This window comes from Delphinapterus leucas, chromosome 9 (genome assembly GCF_059928025.1).
Source record: "Delphinapterus leucas isolate spDelLeu-1000000601 "Yukka" chromosome 9, BTC_Dleu_Yukka2, whole genome shotgun sequence".
Taxonomy (NCBI): Eukaryota; Metazoa; Chordata; class Mammalia; order Artiodactyla; family Monodontidae; genus Delphinapterus; species Delphinapterus leucas.
Genome location: NC_143137.1, coordinates 44,537,868 through 44,550,176, shown reverse-complemented (window position 1 = coordinate 44,550,176; position 12,309 = coordinate 44,537,868).

The following is a 12,309-nucleotide window of genomic DNA, read 5'->3' as shown; positions in this document are numbered from 1 at the left end:
GAAATTTTTAAAACAGTGTTTAAATCCTAAATGCTCATCCATTTGGAAGTGGGCATTTACTTTCCAGAAATTAGAGATGAGAGTAATGAGGATGGCATGGCTAGCCCCATTCACTGCAGTGGAGAAGGTACCTGCCTCAAGGTGAGATGACAGACCTTTTTGATTGAAAAGAACTTACACACTCACCTACCACACAAGCTGAAGTCACCTCATTAAAGTCAGTCCTTAAGGACTTTCTGGAAGCACATACAGTTCCAGTGAGTTAAAGTATTACTCTCAAGCAAAGACGGCATTAAGCAGTCAACATCTTACGATAAAATTCCTTTACCTGAGGAAACCAATTTACCAACCCAATGTCACCCAATGCGAAACTGTGACTTCATGGAATTGGACTTTAAGAGATTATTTTATGTTATTTTATTTTTTAACATCTTTATTGGAGTATAATTGCTTTACAATGGTGTGTTAGTTTCTGCTTTATAACAAAGTGAATCAGCTATACATATACATATATCCCCATATCTCCTCCCTCTTGCATCTCCCTCCCACCCTCCCTATCCCACCCCTCTAGGTGGTCACAAAGCACCGAGCTGATCTCCCTGTGCTATGTGGCTGCTTCCCACTAGCTATCTATTTTACATCTGGTAGTATTTATAAGTCCATGCCACTCTCTCACTTTGTCCCAGCTTACCCTTCCCCCTCCCTGTGTCCTCAAGTCCATTCTCTACGTCTTCGTCTTTATTCCTGTCCTGCCCCTAGGTTCTTCAGAACTTTTTTTTTTTTGATTCCATATATATGTGTTAGCATATGGTATTTGTTTTTCTCTTTCTGACTTACTTCACTCTGTATGACAGACTCTAGGTCCATCCACCACTACAAATAACTCAATTTCTTTTTCTTTTTATGGCTGAGTAATATTCCATTGTATATATGTGCCACATCTTCTTTATCCATTCATCTGTCGATGAACACTTAGGTTGCTTCCACGTCCTGGCTGCATGGAAGCCATTGTAAACAGAGCTGCAATGAACATTGTGGTACATCATTCTTTTTGAATTATGGTTTTCTCAGGGTATACGCCCAGTAGTAGGATTGCTGGGTCATGTGGTAGTTCTAGTTTTAGTTTTTTAAGGAACCTCCATACTGTTCTCCATAGTGGCTGTATCAATTTACATTCCCACCAACAGTGCAGGAGGGTTCCCTTTTCTCCACACCCTTTCCAGCATTTGTTGTTTGTAGATTTTCTGATGAAGCCCATTCTAACTGGTGTGAGGTGATACCTCATTGTAGTTTTGATTTGCATTTCTCTAATGATTAGTGATATTGAGCAGCTTTTCATGTGCCTCTTGGCCATCTGTTTGTCTTCTTTGGAGAAATGTCTATTTAGGGTCTTCTGCCCATTTTTTGATTGGGTTGTTTGTTTTCTTGATATTGAGCTACATGAGCTGCTTGTATATTTTGGAGAGTAATCCTTTGTCCATTGATTTGTTTGCAAATATTTTCTCCCGTTCTGAAGGTTGTCTTTTCCTCTTGTTTATGGTTTCCTTTGCTGTGCAAAAGCTTTGAAGTTTCATTAGGTCCCATTTGTTTATTTTTGTTTTTATTTCCATTTCTCTAGGAGGTGGGTCAAAAAGGATCTTGCTGTGATTTATGTCATAGAGTGTTCTGCCTATGTTTTCCTCTAAAAGTTTGATAGTTTCTGGCCTTACATTTAGGTCTTTAATCCATTTTGAGCTTATTTTTGTGTGTGGTGTTAGGGAGTGTTCTAATTTCATTCTTTTACATGCAGCTGTCCAGTTTTCCCAGCACCACTTATTGAAGAGGCTGTCTTTTCTTCATTGGATATTCTTGCCTCCTTTATCAAAAATAAGCTGACCATATGTGCATGGGTTTATCTCTGGGCTTTCTATCCTGTTCCATTGATCTATATTTCTGTTTTTGTGCCAGTACCATACTGTCTTGATTACTGTAGCTTTGTAGTATAGTCTGAGGTCTGGAAGCCTGATTCCTCCAGCTCCGTTTTTCTTTCTCAAGATTGCTTTGGCTATTCAGGGTCTTTTGTGTTTCCATACAAATTGTGAAATTTTTTGTTTTGTGAAAAATGCCATTGGTAGTTTGATAGGGATTGCATTGAATCTGTAGATTGCTTTGGGTAGTATAGTCATTTTCACAATGTTGATTCTTCCAATCCAAGAGATTATTTTAACAACTTGTTTTGGGGATACAAGACAGAATTATGATCGCCAAATGGAGTTTGGCATGTGGGATCTTCCTGGACCGGGGCACGAACCCGTGTCCCCTGCATCGGCAGGCAGACTCTCAACCACTGCACCACCAGGGAAGCCCATTAGTGGGATTTTGATCAAGTCAGAGAAAAGCAAATTTTGAAAGAAAAAGGAAAAGAATAGCGTTTCACTTTAAGTAAGCTAATCAGAGAAGGAGAACCAAAAATAGTCTTTAAAAATGTTTGTAAAACATGACTTTGTTTCATTTTAGAAAACTTAAAAAGTAAACATGTATGAGAAAGTTAATAAGGATATAACTTTTCTTTATTTTAGAGCCATAGTAGTTTTTGGAGCTGGAGGAACCTTAAAGATAATCTAATTTAGACATCTTCGAATTTCTTAAGCAACAGAATATTTTACTTCAAATTAACATCTTATAAGGGATTCTAATGCCTACCTCAGATTTTAAAAGTAAAGAAAGAGATGCTCTGGTTGAATGAGTAAGTGGAGTACTTAGTTCTCAGGGTCAGAGTCCACCTCTGCCTTCTCCATATCCCATCTCTGAGTGACCAATGCTCCCACTTCACAGATGAGAACACTGAGGCCAAAGTACCACAAAACACCACAGGATTCCTTGCTTCTCATTCAGGGTTCTTTCTAAACTACATTAGGAAGAGTTTGCCTTCTCTCTGCCAACAAAATATTGCTACTTTTAGATACATCATGTTATTATGTTACTCAGATTTTATTTTCTCTTTATCTATCACAGACAGTGTATGCCTGTATGTTGTAGCAACATTACAAGCCACAATTTCTACTGGCATCCTGCTCAGAGGCAAGCAAAAAAAAAAAAAAATTAGATACAAATCCACCCAGAAACAAAAGATCTAGGAAAACACAAAGCCACTCCCAATCTTGCTTTGGAGGTCAATTTCCATGGTGGCTTCCTATCCCAGCTTTTTGAGTAAGACTTTTTAGAAAACCTTATATGGTGAAACATCATTAATTATACATAGACACGCATATATACATAAATATATTATATACAACATATATATACATACACACTCACATATATACATACATATAACTGCCAATTTAAGGTAGTCCACCAAATCAACCTACCTAAGGAGGAAAAAGACCTGTACTTGAAAAACTATAAGACACTAATGAAAGAAATTAAACACAAGCCGATGGAAAGATATACTGTGTTCTTGGTTTAGAAGAATCAGTATTGTTAAAATGACCACATTACCCAAGGCAATCTACAGATTCAATGCAATCCCTATCGAAATACCAATGGCATTTTTCACAGAAATAGAACAAATAATTTTAAAATTTGTATGGAAACACAAAAGTCCCTGAATAGCCAAAACAATCTTGAGAAAGAAGAACAGAGCTAGAGGAATCATGCTCCCTGACTTCACACAGTACTACAAAGCCACAGTAATCAAAACAGTATGGTAATGGCACAAAAATAGACACAGAAATCAATGGAACAGGATAAAGAGCCCAGAAATAAACCCACGAACTAACAGTCAATTAATCTAAACAAAGGAGGCAAGAATATACAATGGAGAAAAGACAGTCTCATCAATAAGTGGTGCTGGGAAAACTGGACAGCTACATGTTAAGAAATGAAATTAGAACATTCTCTAACACTGTATACAAAAGTAAACTCAAAATGGATTAAAGACCTAAATTTAAGATTGGATACTACAAAACTCTAGAGGAAAGCACAGGCAGAACACTCGTTGACATAAATCATAGAAATATTTTTTTGGATCCGTCTCCTAAAATAAAGGGAAAAAAAGCAAAATAAACAAACAGGACCTAATCAAACTTAAAAGCTTTCGCACAGCAACAACCTACTAAATGGGAGAAAATATTTGCAAATGATATGACCGATAAGAGATTAATATCCAACATATATAAACAGTTCATATAACTCAATACCAAAAAAACAAACAACCCAATTAAAAAATGGGCAGAAAAACTGAATTGACATTTTTTCAAAGAGGAAATGCAGATGGCCAACAGGCACATGAAAAGATGCTCAACATCACTAGTCATGAAGGAAATTCAAATCAAAACCACAATGAGATATCACCTCACACCTGTCAGAATGGCTATCATCAAAAAGAACACAAATAACAAATGTTGGCGAGGATGTGGAGAAAAGGGAATCTTTGTACACTGTTTGTGGGAATGTAAATTGGTGCAGCCACTGTGGAAAACATTATGGAAATTTCTCAAAAAATTAAAAATAGGACTACCATATGACCCAGCAATTCTACTCCTCGCTATGTATCAGAAAAAAAATAAAAACATTAATTCGAAAAGATACGTGCATGGGGACTTCCCTGGTGGTCCAGTGGTTAGGACTGGGCACTTCCACTGCAGGAGGTATGGGTTTGATCCCTGGTTAGGGAACTCAGACCCCACAAACTGCACAGCACGGCCAAAAAAAAGAAAGAGAAGATATGGGCACCCAATGTTCATAACAGCATTATTTACAATTACCAAGGTACGAAGCAACCTAAGTGTCCATCAACAGATGAATGTCTAAAGAAGATGTGTATATTCCATATACACAATGGAATACTACTCAGCCATAAAAAAGAATGAAATTTTGCCATTGCAGCAATATGGATGGACTTGGAGGGCACTATGCTAAGTGAAATAAGTCACACAGAGAAAGACAAATACTGTATGATCTCTCTTATATGTGGAATCTAAAAAAATACAAGAAACTAGTGAATAAAACAAAAAAGAAGCAGACTCACAGATATAGAGAACAAACTAGTGGTTACTAGTGGGGAGAGGTGGGGAGAGGCAATATAGGGATGGGGGAGGGGGAATGCAAACTATTGAGTGTAAGATAGGCTACAGAGATGCATTGTACACCACAGGGAATATAGCCAATATTTTGTAATAACTGTGAAGTGGAGTATAACCTTTACAATTGTATAAAAGCTAAAAACAAAAATAAATAAATAAAACCTTTGGTTCAAGAAAAAAAAATAAAAATAGTGCCCCAAACAGACAAAGAGTAACTTAGCCTAAGTACCATCAAACCTCTGCATAATCAGCATTAAGTATCAGAAGATCAGAAGGAAAGTGAACTCCCTGCACATGGCAGAGTTCAAGGACAAGCTGCATGACTATCAGACAAGGGAGCAGGAATCAGGCTTCACAGGCATGAGAATGACCCCTCAGTTCCCTTTCATCACTACAATGTCACAATTCAATAATAACTGCAATAAAAACAACCACCACCCTTACTGGCTATTGAGAACTACCATGTGCCAAGCACCATGCTAAAAGCACATCACAGGTTGGTTCATTTTCACCCTCAACAAAACACTTCAGAAGAATTCATTATGTCCATTTACAAGTAAAGACAGAAGAGGCACCTAAAAGTCAGATCAATTTTGCAAAGATGTACTGCTAAAATGGCAAAGCCAGGTTTTAAACCAAGACCAGAGTGCAAAGTTCTTTTCCCTTTGCTATTATCTCCTCCCTACGGACACATAAAAAGACAAATTAAAAGGTATATAACAGAGAGGGTGGAGCTGCAGGAGCACATATGAGGGGTCCCGAAAACTGCGGGGGAATTAACGGCAGCTACGTAGTGGAGATAATATCTGAACTGGATCTTGAAGGTGGAAGGTGGGTGGAGGCAGGTGATTCTAGAAAGATGGAACTGTATGGGAAGATACACAGAAGCGTGAGAAGGGGTGAAGTGGCCAGTGACCCACAAACAATTTTGTGGCTTGACTATAAGTGCATGACTAAGAAGAACAGGAGAAAAGTGCTGGCAGTGTCAGCCAGACCCGTGTGGTCATGGAAGAAGTTTGGGCTCTCTGCTGCAGGTGATAGGGAGCTATGGGTGGCTCTAGGCAGAGGGAAGCATGGTCACATGTGGAGGGTACCTGCTGCCTGAATATGCATCATATACTGAGGTCAGCTCAGAGAACCTGCCTCAGGACCATGCAACAGCCATGGGGCAAATGATAACCAGGGCTCCATAAGAGGAATCCAACTACCAAATGCAAACAAGCTCCTCAGCTTACCAAGGAAGAGCTAGACAAAGAAAACAGACAAAATCAGAAAAAGCACAGCATTATCTCCCATGAACACCCATCTTCTAGCTACAAGATTATGACTGCTTGCTTTGACCTCCATGAAGCAAGCCAGTGTCCTTGATACATTTTTCATAATTTGGCAATGGCGTCATCTAGAGTCTTTTGACGGGAAAATTCTGGAGAAGCATTTAGGACATTGGAAGTAGCACCACCAAGCAGAGTAGTCCCTCCTTCCTGCCCACACCAGGTGTGAGCCAGCCCCCAGGACACACTGTCATCACAGGCTCTTCTCTCCCATGGGCGTTTCTTTCCAGCAAGGGGCCTCTTTGGTGACAGTCACACTGCTTTTCCCTTTGATGTCTTCTCTTTTTGGTTTCATAGTTTGGGGCAGATTCTATACTAGGAACTACCTCCACCAGGAAAAAAAAAAAGATGCAAAAAGAGACAGTGGACTGACGAAGCCCTGAGGACCTATTCTCAGCCCCATGTGAAATGGGGCTCAACTATCCAGAGTGCAGCCCAGCGAGGCAGGGAGAGGAGATGGGAGGAGAGACAGGATGGAGTCCCAGCTCAGGGGTGGTCTGATGTAACCTGCATGTGATCCAGTTTTTGCCCCTACCTCTGGAAGGATCCTTCAGTTACTCTGACAGGAGAAGTTCATGTAACCCTTCCAGTGGAGGTAAATACAGGAAAAGGAAAGGACTAGGAGTAGCACTGAATCGCCTGTGACCCAGAACAAGATGCTTCTCTTCTCTTCTCTGGCCATGGCTGGGTTGGGCTCAGTGACCTCTGGATCTTTTCCCAGCTCTCACATACCCTGATTCAAAACCTTCAGCCTGATCTGAGCTAACCAAGCTTTTCATTGACCCAAAAAAGCTGTAGGAAAACCTGGAGTCTAGCCCCTGGCTAGATTTGACTATAACAAACATGGCCTAGGTTGGCCAATCAGAGCCATCCACCTCCTATCTCTGAACAAAGTGATTGGTCTGAAGGTGACATGTAACTAAAGCAGATCCAACACCAGTTCCTTATGGGAGATTTGATGTGGTCCCTGGGAAAGAGACAGGAGGTCTATTTGTCTTTTCCCTGGGATAACAGAGAAAAGCAGACAGAAGAACTAAAAAGACAAAGAAAAAAATGTGAAAGGGTCTTTCAAGCCCCTTGATCCTGCTATTCCTGAAGCCAGCACTACCCACGGACTTTTAAGTTATATGAACAAAATAAATATCTCCTCCACCCCCCCCATTTTTTTTTCACTTAAACTAGCGTGAATCAGATTTCTGTCACTGACGACTAAGAGAATCCTAACTAATACAACTCCTCCCTTAGAGGACTACTGTAAGGTATTTTTTGAAAAAACATGTATGACCAGTGCCTTAAACCCTGAAGGCTCTCGTGAGACAGTAGTTCCTCCCCCATCTTACCCATCCAACAGCACATGAAGGAAGGGAAGATGGAAAATGGTACAGGAACCTTGGCGTGCAGAGCACCCAAGATAAATATAGAGACTTTATTATCCTGATAAAGAGATAAGTCAAAAATTGTGTTTCAGCATTGAAGGGATTACTTTTGAAGATGGCAGAGTAGAAGGACGTGCTCTCACTCCCTCTTGCGAAAACACCAGAATTACAACTAGCTTCTGGACAATCATCGACAGGAAGACACTGGAACTCACGAAAAAAGATACCCCACATCCAAAGACAAAGGAGAAGCCACGATGAGACGGCAGGAGGGGCGCAATCACAGTAAAATCAAATCCCATAACTGGTGGGTGGGTGACTCACAGACTGGCAAACACTTACACCACAGAAGTCCACCCACTGGAGTGAAGCTTCTAAGCCCCACGTCAGGCTTCCCAACCTGGGGGTCAGGCAACTGGAGGAGAAATTCCTAGAGAATCAGACTTTGAAGCCTAGTGGGAACTGATTGCAGGACTTCGACAGGACTGGGGGGGAACAGAGACTCCACTCTTGGAGGCACACATAAAGTAGTGTGCACATTGGGACACAGTGGAAGGGGCAGTGACCCCGGGGGAGACTGAACCAGACCTACCTGCTAGTGTTGGAGGGTCTCCTACAGAGGCAGGGGGTGGCTCCGTTTCACCATGGGGACAACGACACTGGCAGCAGAAGTTCTGAGAAGTACTCCTTGGCATGAGCCCTCCCAGAGTCTGTCATTAGCTCCACCAAAGAGCCCAGGAAGACTCCTGTGTTGGGTCGTCTCAGGTCAAACAACAAACAGGGAGAGAACCCAGCCCCAACCATCAACAGTCAAGTGGATTAAAGTTTTACTGAGCTCTGCCCACCAGAGCAACAGTCAGCTCTACCCACCACCAGTCCCTCCCATCAAGTCTCTTAGATAACCTCATCCACCAGAGGGCAGACAGCAGAAGCAAGAAGAACTACAATCCTGCAGCCTGTGGAACAAAAACCACATTCACAGAAAGATAGACAAGATGAAAAGGCAGAAGGCTATATACTAGATGAAGGAACAAGATAAAACCTCAGAAAAACAACTACATGAAGTGGAGACAGGCAACCTTCCAGAAAAAGAATTCAGAATAATGATAGTGAAGATGATCCAGGACCTCGGAAAAACAATGGAGGCAAAGATCGAGAAGATGCAAGAAATGTTTAACAAAGACCTAGAAGAATTAAAGAACAAACAAACAGAGATGAACAATACAATAACTGAAATGGAAACTACACTAGAAGGAATCAATAGCAGAATAACTGAGGCAAAAGAACGGATAAGTGACCTGGAAGACAGAATGGTGGAATTCACTGCTGTGGAACAGAAGAAAGAAAAAAGAATGAAAAGAAATGAAGACAGCCTAAGAGGCCTCTGGGACAACATTAAACGCAACAGCATTCGCATTATAGGGGTCCCAGAAGGAGAAGAGAGAGAGAAAGAACCAGAGAAAATATTTGAAGAGATTATAGTCGAAAACTTCCCTAACATGGGAAAGGAAATAGCCACCCAAGTCTAGGAAGCGCAGCCAGTCCCATACAGGAGAAACACGCCGAGACACATAGTAATCAAATTGGCAAAAATTAAAGACAAAGAAAAATTATTGAAAGCAGCAAGGGAAAAACGACAAATAGCACACAAGGGAACTCCCATAAGGTTAACAGCTGATTTCTCAGCAGAAACTCTACAAGCCAGAAGGGAGTGGCATGATATACATAAAGCGATGAAAGGGAAGAGCCTACAACCAAGATTACTCGACCCTTCAAGGATCTCATTCAGATTCGGTGGAGAATTGAAAAGCTTTACAGACAAGCAAAAGCTAAGAGAATTCAGCACCACCAAACCAGCTCTACAACAAACGCTAAAGGAACTTCTCTAAGTGGGAAACACAAGAGAAGAAAAGGACCTACAAAAACAAACCCAAAACAATTAAGAAAATGGTAATAGGAACATACGTTATCGATAATTACCTTAAACGTGAATGGATTAAATGCTCCAACCAAAAGACACAGGCTTGCTGAATGGATACAAAAACAAGACTCATATATATGCTGTCGAGAAGAGACCCGCTTCAGACCTAGGGACACATACAGACTGAAAGTGAGGGGATGGAAAAAGATATTCCATGCAAATGGAAATCAAAAGAAAGCTGGAGTAGCTATACTCATATCAGATAAAATAGACTTTAAAATAAAGAATGTTACAAGAAACAAGGAAGGACACTACATAATGATCAAGGGATCAATCCGAGAAGAAGATATAACAATTATATATGCACCCAACATAGGAGCACCTCAATACATAAGGCAACTGCTAACAGCTATAAAAGAGGAAATCGACAGTAACACAATAATAGTGGGGGACTTTAACACCTCACTTACACCAATGGACAGATCATACAAAATGAAAATAAATAAGGAAACAGAAGCTTTAAATGACACAATAGGCCAGATAGATTTAATTGATATTTATAGGACATTCCATCCAAAAGCAGCAGATTGCACTTTCTTCTCAAGTGCGGACAAAACATTCTCCAGAATAGATCACATCCTGGGTCACAAATCAAGCCTCAGTATATTTAAGAAAATTGAAATCATATCAAGCATCTTTTCTGACCACAACACTATGAGATTAGAAATGAATTACAGGGAAAAAAATGGGAAGAACACAAACACATGGAGGCTAAACAATATGTTACTAAATAACCAACAGATCACTGAAGAAATCAAAGAGGAAATCAAAAAATACCTAGAGACAAATGACAATGAAAACACGACAATCCAAAACCTATGGGATGCAGCAAAAGCAGTTCTAAGAGGGAAGTTTATAGCTATAAAAGCCTACCTCCAGAAACAAGAAAAATCTCAAATAAACAATCTAACCTTACACCTAAAGGAACTAGAGAAAGAAGAACAAACAAAACCCAAAGTTAGTAGAAGGAAAGAAATCAAAAAGATCAGAGCAGAAATAAATGAAATAGGAACAACGAAAACAATAGCAAAGATCAATAAAACTAAAAGCTGGTTCTTTGAGAAGATAAACAAAATTGATAAACAATTAGCCAGACTCATCAGGAAAAAGAGGGACAGGACTCAAATCAATAAAATTAGAAATGAAAAAGGAGAAGTTACAACAGACACCGCAGAAATACAAAGCATCCTAAGAGACTACTACAAGCAATTCTATGACAATAAAATGGACAACCTGGAAGAAGTGCACAAATTCTTAGAAAGGTATAAGCTTCCAAGACTGAACCGGGAAGAAACAGAAGATATGAACAGACCAATCACAAGTAATGAAATTGAAACTGGGATTAAAAATCTTCCAACAAACAAAAGTCCAGGACCAGATGGCTTCACAGGTGAATTCTATCAAACATTTAGAGAAGAGCTAACACCCATCCTTCTCAAACTCTTCCAAAAAATTTCAGAGGCAGGAACACTCCCAAACTCATTCTATGAGGCCACCATCACCCTGATACCAAAACAAGACAAAGATACTACAAAAAAAGAAAATTACAGACCAATATCACTGATGAATATAGATGCAAAAATCCTCAACAAAATACTAGCAAACAGAATCCAACAACACATTAAAAGGATCATACACCACGATCAAGTGGAATTTATCCCAGGGATGCAAGGATTCTTCAATATATGCAAATCAATCAATTGATACACCATATTAACAAATTGAAGAAGAAAAACCATATGATCATCTCAATAGATGCAGAAAAAGCTTTCAACAAAATTCAACACCAATTTATGATAAAAACTCTCCAGAAAGTGGGCATAGAGGGAACCTACCTCAACATAATAAAGGCCATATACGACAAACCCATGGCAAACCTCATTCTCAATGGTGAAAAACTGAAAGCATTTCCTCTAAGATCAGGAACAAGACAAGGATATCCACTCTCACCACTATTATTCAACATAGTTTTGGAAGTCCTAGCCACGGCAAACAGAGAAGAAAAAGAAATAAAAGGAATACAAATTGGAAAAGAAGAAGTAAAACTGTCACTGCAGATGACATGATACTATACATAGAGAATCCTAAAAATGCCACCAGAAAACTACTAGAGCTAATCAATGAATTTGGTAAAGTTGCAGGATACAAAATTAATGCACAGATATCTCTTGCATTCCTATACACTATGAAAAATCTGAAAGAGAAATTATGGAAACACTCTCATTTACCATTGCAACGAAAAGAATAAAATACCTAGGAATAAACCTACCTAGGGAGACAAAAGACCTGTATGCAGAAAACTATAAGACACTGATGAAAGAAATTAAAGATGATACAAACAGATGGAGAGATATACCATGTTCTTGGATTGGAAGAATCAGCATTGTGAAAATGACTATACTACCCAAAGGAATCTACAGATTCAATGCAATCCCTATCAAATTACCAATGGCATTTTTTACGGAACTAGAACAAGTCATCTTAAAATTTGTATGGAAACACAAAAGACCCCGAATAGCCAAAGCAGTCTTGAGGGACAAAAATGGAGCTGGAAG